General features: G+C 36.9%; 1 long non-coding RNA gene across 1 annotated transcript; it reads right to left on the bottom strand.

Moving 5' to 3' along the window:
- Positions 1–3055: 3055 nt before the first annotated feature.
- Positions 3056–12116, bottom strand: LOC139144084 (uncharacterized). Its single transcript, XR_011554728.1, has 4 exons — positions 8590–12116; positions 6091–6108; positions 4822–5512; positions 3056–4275 (listed from the first exon to the last, which is right to left on the bottom strand). It is a non-coding gene; the product is annotated as an uncharacterized lncRNA (long non-coding RNA).
- Positions 12117–14066: the final 1950 nt, after the last annotated feature.

The following is a 14066-nucleotide window of genomic DNA, read 5'->3' as shown; positions in this document are numbered from 1 at the left end:
TCAATAAGACTAACGACAGTAGTCAAGTACTGATCATAGGTTAAAGACTGCTTTGCGTGACAAAATTTCAAACTAACCTCTTGTCACCTTAATGACTGAAAAGGTAATATCAAAATTTCAACTGTTAGATCGATTTTCTATACGAAAGCAGTTGAGATCTCTGCCATATTAAACAATCAATGGCAGGTCAAATATAGACGATATCACATTCAAAGACGATATTGGCAAGGTTATAGTTATTAGGTTTCAATATTTACTCTGAGACAATTTCGCTCTTAACAGGGTCATTCAACTGAGCTGATTTTCTATCGCATCAAATTCATCTCGACAAATGGCTGCCTAACGATTAGTAATACCACCATATGAAATTGAATTTACATGATTATGCCTATTTTACAATAGGTAGTTCACGTATTCATATTTTTGATATATCAACTTAATTTGAAAGAGTATAATGTATGATTTTATTCACTAATTGTAGGTTTCAGGAATAATTATTTTTTTTTCAATTGTATACTTCTCTATGTATATAAATTATAGTTCCCATAGACCCAGTTGTTTTTTCTAGCTCCTGTTCGTTATCCTAATGACTAAATCTGTAGGTATAAACCATATTTTTGCTGATTTAAATACAGCAATCAAATGATCAGCGTGTCAAAATGAATGACTTACCGCGTGTTACATCAATGTCTGAAAAAGAAACCGTTAACACAGTCAAAAAATAATTTTACAATCGATCACGGATCAAATTTAGACGATATCACATTCGAAGAATATATTGCATATGTTATAGTTATTGGGTTTCATTATTGACTCTGAGGCAATTTCACATTTAATAGGGTCATTCAATTGAGCCGTTTTCTATCGCATCATGTTGGTCACTTCCAATCGTTGCTAAAGAATCCGTTGTACCACGTATATTAAATTATATTTACATTGATTGTGCTATTTGTATTTTACAATAGGCATTGCAAGTATTTATAATTTCGATGTATTAACTTGAATTTAAACAGGTGCAATAGATGACCTCTATTCATGTTTAATACACTTGTTGCATAATTCTTAGTTTTGTCAATGTTATATGTTTTTCCATGTAATTGTATTAATGTAGTTCTCAATGATATGATATTTGTTCTTTCTCCCGTTGGGTATGCGAATGTAAAATAAATGTCAATGAACAGCCTAAATGCTTTTTAACAGCAATAACATGATTAGCGTCTCGAAATGAAAAAACTTACCGCGTGTTACATCAATGTCTGAAAAACGAGCCATTAAAGTGGTATAAATATATTGATAAACAAATCACCAACATACTCATAAGCTATGAATGTAACATGAAGATATCAATTGCTTCCTTTTGACAGCTGCCGACGATTTCCATTTCACATTGTCCGGCCATTATTTGTTTTACACGATCATTTAACAAGAGATTACTCTAGTGTAACACTAACAATATTGCCAATATACAAAGAATATTACACAGTAAAAAGGGATGCACAATATTTTAAACATGCAAAATGCAGGCACTATCAAAACATTGGACAAAATGTGGAGATGACACTGGGAGTCCCAAAAAGGACGGAATTCTAAATAATATAGTTTAGAGTACAATTTTCGCTTGATGTCGATAAATTATTTCTTAACTTTCATGAAAACTTCAAAATAGATTCTTTTGAAGCGTGACAAATAATCATAGCGATCACTACAAGGAATATTACTGAGGAACATTATCTTTGATCATGTTCTATTCTATCACAAGTACAGTACCATCATCCACATCAAAGCAGCAAAAGATGATTTTCTCAATATCAATAAGACTAACGACAGTAGTCAAGTACTAATCTTAGGTTAAAGACTGCTTCTGCGTGACAAAATTTCAAACTAACCTCTTGTCACCTTAATGTCTGAAAAGGTAATATCAAAATTTCAACTGTTAGATCGATTTTCTATACGAAAGCGGTTGAGATCTCAGGCATATTAAACATTCAACAGCAGGTCAAATATAGACGATATTACATTCAAAGACGATATTCGCAAGGTTATCTTTATTAGGTTTCAATATTGACTCTGAGACAATTTCGCTCTTAACAGGGTCATTCAACTGAAACGATTTTCTATCGCATCAAATTCATCTTGACAAAAAGTTGTCGAACGATTAGTGATACCACTAATATTAAATTGAATTTACATGATTATGCCTATTTTACAATAGGTAGTTCACGTATTTATATTTTTGATATATTGACTTAATTAAAAAGAGTACAACGCATGAGTTTATTCACTAATTGTAGGTTTCAGGAATAATTATAATTTTTTTAATTGTATACTTCTCTATGTATATAAATTATAGTTCCCATAGACCCTGTTGTTTTTTCTAACTCCTGTTCGTTAACCTAATGACTAAATCTGTAGGTATAAACCATATTTTTGCTGATTTAAGTACAGCAATCAAATGATCAGCCTGTCAAAATGAATGACTTACCGCGTGTTACATCAATGTCTGAAAAAGAAACCGTTAACACAGTCAAAAAAATAATTTTACAATCGATCACGGATCAAATTTAGACGATATCACATTCGAAGAATATATTGCATATGTTATAGTTATTGGGTTTCATTATTGACTCTGAGGCAATTTCACATTTAATAGGGTCATTCAGGTGAGTCGTTTTTTATTGCATCATGTTGGTCACTTGCAATCGTTGCTAAAGAATCCGTTGTACCACGTATATGAAATAATATTTACATTGATTGTGCTATTTGTATTTTACAATAGGCATTGCAAGTATTTATAATTTCGATGTATTAACTTGAATTTAAAGAGGTACAATTGATGAGCTCTATTCATGCTTAATACACTTGTGGCATAATTATTAGATTTGTCAATGTTATGTTTTTCCATGTAATTGTATTAGTGTAGTTCTCAATGATATGATAGTTGTTTTTATTCCCATTGATTATGCGAATGAAAAATAAATGCCAATGAACAGCATAAATGCTATTTAACAGCATAACATGATTACGTCGAAAAATGAAACACTTACCGCGTGTTACATCAATGTCTGAAAAACGAGCCATTAAAGTGGTATAAATATATTGATAAACAAATCACCAACATACACATAAAATATAAATGTAACATGAAGATATCAATTGCTTCCTTTTGACAGCTGCCGTCGATTTCCATTTCACATTGTCCGGCCATTACTTGTTTTACAAGGATCATTTAACAGGAACTTACTCTGGTGTAACACTAACAATTTTACCAATGTACAAAGAATATTTCACAGTAAAAAGGGATGGACAATATTAAAACCTGCCAAATGCAGGCACTTTCACAACATTGGACAAAATATGGAGATGACACTGGGAGTCCCAAAAAGGACGGAATTCTAAATAATGTACGTTTAGAGTACAATTTGGGCTTGATGCCGATATAGTATTTCTTAAACTTCAAAATAGATTTTTTTCAAGCGTGACAAATAATCATAGCGATCACTACAAGGAATATTACTGAGGAACATTGTTAACGAAATGGGAGACCTAAGATTATCTTTGATCATGTTCTATTCTATCACAAGTACAGTACCACCATCCACATCAAAGCAGCAAAAGATGATTTTCTCAATATCAATAAGACTAACGACAGTAGTCAAGTACTGATCATAGGTTAAAGACTGATCTTGCGTGACAAAATTGCAAACTAACCTCTTGTCACCTTAATGTCTGAAAAGGTAATATCAAACTTTCAACTGTTAGATCGATTTTCTATACGAAAGTGGTTGAGATCTCAGGCATATTAAACAATCAATCGCAGGTCAAATATCGACGATATTGCATTCAAAGACGATATTGGCAAGGTTATAGTTATTAGGTTTCATTATTGATTCTGAGACAATTTCGCTCTTAGGTCTAAATAGTTGCTGAACGATTTGTAATACCACTAATATTAAACTGAATTTACATGATTATGCCTATTTTACAATAGGTAGTTCAAGTATTTAGAATTTTGATATATCAACTTTATTTGAAAGAGTATAATGTATGATTTTATTCACCAAATGTAGGTTTAAGGAATAAATATTCCCTTTTGATTTGTATCCTTCTCTATATATATAAATTATAGTTCCCATAAACCCTGTTGTTTTTACTAACTCCTGTCGTTATCCTGATGACTAAATCTTTAGGTATAAACCATATCTTTGCTGATTTAAATACAACAATCAAATGATCAGCGTGTCAAAATGAATGACTTACCGCGTGTTACATCAATGTCTGAAAAAGAAACCGTTAACACAGTCAAAAAAATAATTTTACAATCGATCACGGATCAAAGTTAGACGATATCACATTCAAAGAATATATTGCATATGTTATAGTTATTGGGTTTCATTATTGACTCTGAGGCAATTTCACATTTAATAGGGTCATTCAATTGAGCCGTTTTCTATCGCATTATGTTGGTCACTTCCAATCGTTGCTAAAGAATCCGTTATACCACGTATATTAAATAATATTTTTATTGATTGTGCTTTTTGTATTTTACAATAGGCATTGCAAGTATTTATAATTTCGATGTATTAACTTGAATTTAAAGAGGTACAATTGATGGGCTCTATTCATGTTTAGTACACCTGTGGCATAATTCTTAGATTTGTCAATGTTATGTTTTTCCATGTAAAATTCTTAATGTAATTCTCAATGATCTGATATTTGTTCTTACTCCCGTTGGTCATGCGAATGAAAAATAAATGTCAATGAACAGACTAAATGCTATTTAACAGCAATAACATGATTAGCGTCGAAAAATGAAACACTTACCGCGTGTTACATCAATGTCTGAAAAACGAGCCATTAAAGTGGTATCAATATATATTATAAACAAATCACCAACATACACATAAAATATAAATGTAACATGAAGATATCAATTGCTTCCTTTTGACAGCTGCCGTCGATTTCCATTTCACATTATCCGGCCATTATTTGTTTTACAGGATCAAGTAACAGGAACTTACTCTTGTGTAACACTAACAATTTTGCCAACGTATAAAGAATATTACACAGTAAAAAGGGATGCACAATATTTAAACCTGCAAAATGCAGGCACTATCACAACATTGGACAAAATGTTGAGATGACACTGGGAGTCCCAAAAAGGACGGGATTCTAAATAATGTACCTTTAGAGTACAATTTGGGCTTGATACCGATAAATTATTTCTAAACTTTCATGAAAACTTCAAAATAGATTTTTTCAAGCGTGAAAATAATCATAGCGATCACTACAAGGAATATTACTGAGGAACATTGTTAACGAAATTCGAGACCTAAGATTATATTTGATCATGTTCTATTCTATCACAAGTACAATACCACCATCCACATCAAAGCAGCAAAAGATGATTTTCGCAATATCAATAAGACTAACGACAGTAGTCAAGTACTGATCATAGGTTAAAGACTGATCTTGCGTGACAAAATTTCAAACTAACCTCTTGTCACCTTAATGTCTGAAAAGGTAATATCAAAATTTCAACTGTTAGATCGATTTTCTATACGAAAGCGGTTGAGATCTCAGGCATATTAAACAATCAATGGCAGGTCAAATATAGACGATATCACATTCAAAGACGATATTGGCAAGGTTATAGTTATTAGGTTTCATTATTGACTCTGAGACAATTTCGCTCTTAACAGGGTCATTCAACTGAGCTGATTTTCTATCGCATCAAATGCATCTCGACAAATAGTTGCCGAACGATTTGTAATACCACTAATATTAAATTCAATTTACATGATTATGCCTATTTTACAATAGGTAGTTCAAGTATTTAGAATTTTGATATATCAACTTAATTTGAAAGAGTATAATGTATGATTTTATTCACTAATTGTAGGTTTCAGGAATAATTATTCTCTTTTCATTTGTATCCTTCTCTATGTATATAAATTATAGTTCCCATAGACCCTGTTGTGTTTTCTAACTCCTGTTTGTTATCCTAATGACTAAATCTGTAGGAATAAACCATATTTTTGCTGATTTAAATACAGCAATCAAATGATCAGCGTGTCAAAATGAATGACTTACCGCGTGTTACATCAATGTCTGAAAAAGAAACCGTTAACACAGTCAAAAAAATAATTTTACAATCGATCACGGATCGAAATTAGACGATATCACATTCGAAGAATATATTGCATATGTTATAGTTATTGGGTTTCATTATTGACTCTGAGGCAATTTCACATTTAATAGGGTCATTCAATTGAGCCGTTTTCTATCGCATTATGTTGGTCACTTCCAATCGTTGCTAAAGAATCCGTTATACCACGTATATTAAATTATATTTACATTGATTGTGCTATTTGTATTTTACAATAGGCATTGCAAGTATTTATAATTTCGATGTATTAACTTGAATTTAAAGATGTACAATGAATGGGCTCTATTCATGTTTAGTACACCTATGGCATCATTCTTAGTTTTGTCAATGTTATGTTTTTCCATGTAAAATTATTAATGTAATTCTCAATGATATGATATTTGTTCTTACTCCCGTTGGTTATGCGAATGAAAAATAAATGTCAATGAACAGACTAAATGCTATTTAACAGCAATAACATGATTAGCGTCGAAAAATGAAACACTTACCGCGTGTTACATCAATGTCTGAAAAACGAGCCATTAAAGTGGTATCAATATATTTATAAACAAATCACCAACATACACATAAACTATAAATGTAACATGAAGATATCAATTGCTTCCTTTTGACAGCTGCCGTCGATTTCCATTTCACATTGTCCGGCCATTACTTGTTTGACAGGATCATTTAACAGGAACTTACTCTAGTGTAACACTAACAATTTTGCCAACGTACAAAGAATATTACACAGTAAAAAGGACGCACAATACATCAACTTGCAAAATACAGGCACTATCACAACATTGGACAAAATGTGGAGATGACACTGGGAGTCCCAAAAAGGACGGGATTCTAAATAATGTACGTTTAGAGTACAATTTGGGCTTGATACCGATAAATTATTTCTAAACTTTCATGAAAACTTCAAAATAGATTTTTTCAAGCGTGAAAATAATCATAGCGATCACTACAAGGAATATTACTGAGGAACATTATTAACGAAATTGGAGACCTAAGATTGTCTTTGATCATGTTTTATTTTATCACAAGTACAATACCACCATCAACATAAAAGCAGCAAAAGATGATTTTCTCAATATCAATAAGACTAACGACAGTAGTCAGGTACTGATCATAGGTTAAAGACTGATCTTGAGTGACAAAATTTCAAACTAACCTCTTGTCACCTTAATGTCTGAAAACATAATATCAAAATTTCAACTGTTAGATCGATTTTCTATACGAAAGCAATTGAGATCTCAGGCATATTAAACAATCAATGGCAGGTCAAATTTAGACGATGTCACGTTCAAATAAGATATTCGAAAGATTATAATGATTAGGTTTCATTATTGACTCTGAGACAAATTGAATCTTAACAGGGTCATATAACTGAGCTGACTTTCTATCGCATCAAATTCATCTGGACAAATAGTTGCCGAACGATTTGTAATACCACTAATATTAAATTGAATTGATATTATTATGCTATTTGTATTTTACAATAGGTACTTTTTGTGAATACAATATAGCTAAGTTGAGGTAAAGAGAAGAGGCTTTATTGCAAAAAGAAGAACCGAAAATCCGACAAAGTTATAAAATAAAGCACAAAATGACACGGCAATTCTATAGCAGTAAAGGACATAGATAGAACAACAAAGTTACAAACGTAAAGTTGCCCTCAGCAGATCTCAAGCTAAAAAAGGCTAGGTATTATCAAAACTTAAAATACAAAAAAACCATCAAAATAGAAGTAGCAAACTAACCTACAATAAAAATATAAGCAAAACCTTTGGGAGAGGGCCCTTTCAGTCAAGCAGCCGAGGAAAGGTCGTTAGTGACCTTGGGGTCAAGGTCTAAATGACCTTGGTGATGAATCTATCCTGAGAGGCTGAAATGTAGGAAAGGAGTGGAATTCCCGAGAAATGGGGGTCAGGATGGAATCAAAAGCCCAAACGAAGGAAGTATGACTGAGGTGACCCGAAAGGAGGGAAAGAATTGAAAAATGATGTTAGCAGAGGGTTTCTCGCCCCCAAGGGATCACCGCGGTAGTGATATGGCTTGGGGAGGGGGTCCTATGGGAAGGGTAAACTGTACGAGCCCAGGTGGAAACATGGATGGAACGAAGACAGGGTTCTTCCGCCCAAGGGATCACCGTGGTGGGGATACGGCTTGGGGGAGGGGATCCTGGGGGACAGACAAACTGTGCGAGCCCAGGTGGAAACATGAATGGAACGAAGACAGGGTGTCTCGCGCCCAAGGGCTCGCCACGGTGGTGATACGGCTTTTGGGGAGGGAACCCTAGGGTACAGGTAAGCTGTGCGAGCCCAGATGGAAACAGAATGATGTTACATGTAGGAACAGTCACAGTAAATGACAAAACACAGACATGAAACACAACAAGACATGCGAGTCAGTTAATGCAATAAAATGAGGCTTACTTGGAGTGACGATACAGACAGCAGTAAATAAGTGTTTGAGTGTTCACACAGTAAGTCGACAATTATTCAGGGTAGTGCTATGGGAATTTGGAGGCTCGCCGTTGAAAAGTGTGACGAAAGGAAATTTCTGATGTTCTTATGTAAAGTCGGTAGCAGTTGCTAGACCATCTACCTAAAGTCTGGATCCGGTGGTCTGGGATTTGTGACGCTGCGGCTGAAGTGGCTGTCCCAATGCGGAAGAAATGGCCGGCGAATAAATCTGGTTGAAGACCGATACGAGATTAAACAGTCCGTAGGAATGCTGTGAACGTGCGTCAGTCTAATGGCGTTCTTTCTTGCAGGAGAATAAAGTGGTTCGGATGCACTGGCAGACATTGATTGACGGACAGACATGAAACTGAGTAATGAGGAAAGAGGACAGATCGCGGTACCCATGGGGAAGAGGCGCAGGTCGAAGCCACGCCGAAATTGGTCAGTTTTTGAAGACTTCAGTCGTACTGAAAGACTGGAGACCCGTCCGTCGGATGCAGTGGTGGTAACGTCCCCGAAGCAGAGGTTCCACTGAGGGTCAAACTTATGAGTGGCGGATGTGAACTCACTACAGCGCAGAAACCCGAAGAAAGCGAGGAGGAATGCCGATTGCAACAAAAGGTCTACATATGGGCCGAATACTCCTTCGTTGAGGATGTTGCACATGCGCCGGAGGATGTCGGCTGTAAAAGGGAGGCCTGGTCTTGTGATTGAACCTTGTAAACGATGGATCCCCGTGAGAACATTCTTGAGGCGCTAGTAACGAAGGCCGTATTCTGACACAAGGGGATTGCGATGACCATTCATAATATAGTTGGAGCGTATTCCAGCTAGATACAGTTTAATAGTGGACAGTTTCAGGTGAAGGAAGGTGGCACAGTGGGTAACGAAATAGACTAAAATTTCTTCGGACACATCGGGCAGAGACGTAGAACTTAATGAAACGCCTGACAACGAGCAGAAAGTTTTCCACGCACGTACCCCTGACGAATAGGAACCGATTGTCCTCTTGCTAAGTGATGCTTGTTGGACGACGCCACAGCTTTGTTCAGTGGAACATTACTTCTGAGGGCACCTGGCAGGGGGCTGGATCCGCGTGTGGTGCCTCGTCTTGAAAACGCTGCATCTGGAAACGAGACAGAGAGTCAGCAATAGTGTTCAACTTCCCAGGAATGTGTTCGGCATGAAACATGAAGTGATGTGTGGCTGCCAGAATAACTAGGCGCCTCATTAATTTCATGATGATGGGTGACTTGGAGCGTCTTTTGTTGATGATGTGGACGGTAGCTGAATTGTCGCAGTGAAACAAAATGCGTTTGCGAGCCCAGAGATGGACCCACAGGAGCGCGGCAACGACAATTGGATACAGTTCTTGGAAGGCTGTAGAGAGTGCGGGGTCAAAGTCTAAACGCAAGTTGCTGTTCCAGCGTTCTTGAAACCAGTGGCCGATGAAGTAGCCGCCGTGACCGATGCCGCTGGCATCTGTATAAAGTTCCATGTTCGATGCCGCTGTTGTACTTCTGCCAAGGAACATAGAAATGCCGTTCCAGCTCGCAAGAAAATGGTGCCACATTGTGAGATCTAGCCTGTTTTCTGATGAAATGGTAATGTGATGGTCAAGTTTTTGTGTGGCCTTAGGCAATTCAATTAGTCTAGAAATGAAAGTACTTCCTGGAACTACGACGCGACATGCAAAGGTGAGATGACCGAGTAGACTGAGTTTCCTTTTGTGCAGGATTTGCAATTTAGGAAAGAAGCGACGAGATCAAGTTATTCTGTTGAGTTTCCCTTGTGGCAGACGGGCTTGCATCTTTATGGTGTATAATTCGATGCCAAGGTATTCTAGGCAGGTGGTAGGCCCAACGGTTTTGTTCGGTGCAATTGGGATAGCGAGACGACGGAATAACAAGGTCAGGGGGGCATAGTTTGGTCGGCGTCAAATGATGGAGGGTCGACGGTGAGGAAGTCGTCAAGGAGATGGAAAATGGTGTCAAAGTCGTACACCTTCTCTGCTATCGAAGAGATGGCGGTTGAAAGTAGGTCGAAAATCTTTGGGCTAGAATGAGAGCAGAACGGGAGACGTACGAAGAAGTAAAATCGGCCTTGCCACTGGATACCGTATAGATGCCATAGCGATGGATGGGTAGGGATCAATTTGAAGGCATCAACGTTAACAATGTCCTTTTTGCAGAGCCAGGAACCCTTTCCTAGTCTGAGAATAGAGGCAATGGCGTCATCAACTTTAAAGTATGAGAGACTGAATTCGTCCTTGTCGATAAGTTCATTTATGCTTGAAGTGACTGGGTCATTACGCGGCGAGAACAGATCGACGATGAGATGTTTCTTTGCCGAATATGTCTTCTCAGCTCGACCAATAGGACTGCAACGGAAGTTAGCGAAGGGTGACTACTCAAACGGGTCGAGTAAATACCCTTTGCTTACTTCAGAATCTATTAGCTCTGAGACAGTTTGTGGCTGAGAGCGGACTGAAAGTAAGTTACGGCAAATGTAAGTTGACAAGGGTGCATTGCGGACACCTGTGTTGAAGAAATCTTGCAAGCCTGAAATTAGAGCGTTCACAAAGTTCCGATCCGGATGGGGGCTAAATGATCGATAAGGCTTGCGATGTTAATAGAGTGGAGGCCTTCAATTCTAGTCAGTTCGTTGCGGGGTTTTTGCTAGAGCACTTTCCATGGGCTTTACTATGTTTATCTGAGAAACATTGAGAGCAGTAGTGCGCATATGTACAGTTCGCCTTGGTGCAGCCGCTGGAAGAATGGAAATTATTGCATAATTCTCTACCTTGATGGAATAGTCGTAGTCGTCCTTTTCTGTCTTGTGACGATGATCGAGTGTGTGCTGCGGAAGAAACTGGTTTCTTACTATCTTTGGCCAATTGGGGGCAGATTTCTGTGGCATGAGAAACGCTGCTGCTGAGGTTACACAATACCGCCCGTAGGCCAGAAAAAATAGAGCAAAAGAGGCCGTTATCACGGTGGGACCAATCGACTTTGGTGTTGTGATTGAGAAGTAAAGCTGCCGCCCTCGCGGAAAAAAAGTCGGTGGTATTCATAAAATGCTAGGCCACAGAAACGGCGGGACATGTCCACGATTTCACGTTGATACGCATCTACCTCTGCGCGACGGTTCGGGAAAGCCTCACACATTACGTTTTTTATAGATGGAGAAGGCTAGGATGAATTCCTTGATAGTAAGCGAATGGGCAACTCGCGAATCGTATAGCGGTTTCAGTGATAGTGCTTCGTCGCCAATCACGATGTGACGTTGGCCGTCGCTCGACCCATAGCCGGGGATGAGTAAACAGGCAAGATTCACATCCTTACCTGACAGGATATCGCGACGAATCGCTGGTGACACCATTTCGATATGTGGTAGGCTTTCTGAAGGCATTCCATTCGTAGCAGGTTGTTGGATGACGATGAGGAGGGGATGACGTCGACGTTGTTATGATGTAGGGCGCTGCCCTCTTGGATTGTGCTGTTCACGTTCGGGAGTGAAACTTCAGGAAGTGACGTCAGAGGGTTCAGAGATGACTCTGTGGCCGCTTGTCGAAGTTGCTGTTGTAGGATATTGGATAGCGTGTTGACCGAGTCTTGCAGCTGAGTAAACATGGCAGTTGTTACATAACTATCTTGTTGGTTTTGTTGGCTTGGGACGCTAAACGCCGAAATGCTGGCAGAAGGAACCATTGCAGACAATGGAACTTCGAAAGGAGACCTGGTTCCGAGCTCGGTTTGAAGAACAGTAAAGGAAAAATCTTTCTTTGAAAACAATTATGAAATACTGTGTCAATATGACACACTTACCATCTGTTGTCACAGGGTCAGAAAAAAAAACGTTTGAATTATATTATCTATTTAAGATATATAATGGGCTGTTCTATTCATAAAGGGAGTTTTTGCGTAGATACTGTTATCGGAGATACTGTTATCTGATCACACTCCTACGTCAGCAACATTTACTCGAACTTTAGAATTTTTACTACTGTTTTCTGCTCAACGACTTATTTTTTTCAATTTCATACTTTTCTATGTAATGATATATATAGAGAATTTTCCTTTGTCGCTCTTGTAAGACCAACCTCCCGATGATTTTCCCAAGATATACAGAAAAGTATTAAAACAGTGTTGATAAACACTTATTTAATGTCAATATGATAGCCTTACCCTCGGTCTTTATAGGGCCTGAAAATAAAAATGTTTGAATTATGTTATAGATTTAAGATATGTAGTATTTTGAAGTATTGAAATACACATTATGCTCCGAAAACAGGATGAACATCAGGAAAAGATATTAGAACTTTTCTTCTTTCATGATTCTTTTCTGACTCACCACTTATATTTGGTGATAGTATTATTTTTTGTAATTATGTTTTCTTTGGAGATACTGTTATCTGATTATACCCCCAATTGATATCCCAATTAATGAACAAGGGCGGATACAAAGCACAAAATGATGGTTAAAATATAATAAATAAATAGTGTATACAATGAAATACTTACGTGTTATGATGCCTGAAAAAGAAAGAATTGTATATATATATAAATATAGAAAGAGAGAGAGAGTGGGATTATATATATATATATATATATATATATATATATATATATTGCACGCGCCGACGACTACGGAGCGACGAAAAGAGACGAAATAGACGACATTTATGGAAATGAGCTCGGAATCCCATAGGCGCGAAAGGGCTCATGGGAGGAGCGTACGTAACGTCATCGGCGATACACGAACGTGTGTGACAGCCTACCAAAGCATTGGAGTCTATGACTCCAGGAGTGCAGTTCTGTTACGACTCTTTAATGCATCCATGGCCAGTAGTCAAGAATTCTGCACGTTTTACATTTTTTACATTTACCCATGCACGAAATACATTCTTTACATTTAATACATTTATAACATGAAAGGTCAGCACAAAATACATTCTTTACATTTAATAAATTTTGAACATTTATAACATGAAAGGTCTGCACAAAATACATTCTTTACATTTAATACAGTTTTTACATGCAAGGTCTGCACGAAATACATTCTTTACATTTAATACATTTTTACATTTATGTCATGAAAGGTCGGGTCTAGCTGGGTCTAGCTTGGCTGCACGAAATACATTCTTTACATTTAATATATTTTTTACATTTATTACATGAAGGTCTGCACGAAATTCATTCTTTACATTTAGTACATTTTTTTACATTTATTACATGAAAGGTACGTCACCAACTTTTGAATTTTTACTACTGTTTTTTCGTCAACCACTTATTTGTTTTTAATTTTATACTTTTCCATGCAATAATATATAAACAATGCTCCTTGTCGCTCTTATATGACCAACCTCCAGATGATTTTCTAAAGAAATAAAGAAAAAGTATTAACGAGAAAAAGTTGTGTTGAAAAACACTTATTAAATGTCAATA

This window comes from Ptychodera flava, chromosome 11, assembly GCF_041260155.1.
Source record: "Ptychodera flava strain L36383 chromosome 11, AS_Pfla_20210202, whole genome shotgun sequence".
NCBI lineage: Eukaryota > Metazoa > Hemichordata > Enteropneusta > Ptychoderidae > Ptychodera > Ptychodera flava.
The sequence above is the reverse complement of the archived record's forward strand: the minus strand, read 5'-3'. Positions and strand labels throughout refer to the sequence as shown.